This window comes from Vitis riparia, chromosome 7 (assembly GCF_004353265.1).
Source record: "Vitis riparia cultivar Riparia Gloire de Montpellier isolate 1030 chromosome 7, EGFV_Vit.rip_1.0, whole genome shotgun sequence".
NCBI lineage: Eukaryota > Viridiplantae > Streptophyta > Magnoliopsida > Vitales > Vitaceae > Vitis > Vitis riparia.
This window is the reverse complement of record NC_048437.1, coordinates 19,215,117-19,216,493: the sequence shown is the minus strand read 5'-3', so window position 1 is coordinate 19,216,493 and position 1,377 is coordinate 19,215,117.

The window sequence follows — 1,377 nt, the reverse complement described above, 5'->3', positions numbered from 1 at the left end:
GAAGGTGAAGTTTGCAAAAATTACACATTGACCCCTTTAGATAGGACCAGCTGGGGACTGGAGGGCCATGGCCCCCCCAATTTGGAAAGACCTGTGGATGATGACCCCTCTTCATTCTCTTCTCTGACTAAACAACTCCTGGTGCACTGTAGATGACAAATTGTCTTCTGTCCAAGAGTCCCAAACAATGTGCTTAGTAGGCTATATCTGCTCTCTCTTTTCTGATTTTTAATAAGAATTTCTTTGGTTTTGTTAGGGTCTTCTTTGATTCCTACCTCAGTTGTGATACAGTTCAGATTTAACCTCCTGGGAATTTTTCAACTGTACCCATGTCTAAGCCCCTCGATTACTATGGTACTCTTCAGGTTTTTTGCAGTTTTGTTTCATTCTTGTGATTGAATACTTTTGTGGGTCTGTTTGAATCTTGTGTGTTGTGGTTTTTTATTTGATTTTATTGTGGATACAATGGTTCTCTTGGTTGAGGGCTTTGTGATTAAGGGGTCTGTCCACATGGAAAAAATTTCTGCAAAAATGCTTTGTGGATGCAACATGTTGTATACGGGAAATGATTGCTCTGATGGAATATAGTTTCTGGGCTATTATTGGGGTTGGTTGATTTGTAGCCAATTTTCCAGTTGATTAGACTAGAGCTTTTGTTTGCTAGGTATGAACTAATTCATGAAAAAGCTCTCTACAGAAGTTTCTTATTCCCAGCATTATTTCACTGTGAACCTAATTTAACATCTCTTGATAGGTCTAGGTGAGATGATCTCTTTAAACCTCAAATATATTTTCTTTTCTCACCAAAAAGTTTCTTTCAGCAAAACCTAGATGTCAATTATTGATGGCTATGGTTCATATGGTGGGGTTTTAGATTAGGTCAGGATCTCAGTCCCATAACAATACAGACCCCTAAAATTTAGGGTCAAACACATTAATTACTTTATCTTCACACCACTAGAAGACATAGTTTATAATGCTACATGCCTTTTGAAACATAGGCACAACATGCAATTTTTCCTATTATTCATTAGAAATATTAGCAGTTCACAATTGTGTGAGATTTTATTAGGGTTATAGCAGCACCTCACCCTCTTTTTAAGTAGCTAAAATTCACAAAGGGGCCCAAGATTTCTTTAAATTATCCCTAATTCTTATTAACAATTAGGGAAAAGGAGCTTTTGATTGCATACATAATTCAAATTTGACCAGTCCTAGTCTTTATTGCTCCTCCCTCTCTCCTTTATTAAACAAGGCTAGCGGCATTAAGCCTTTTCCCCTTTTTCCTTCTCTTACTTCTCTTCAGAACGCTTGCAACCTGCTTCCATGATAAATTTATCGAAGCAGATATTGTTGTTAAAATTTATGATACATCTG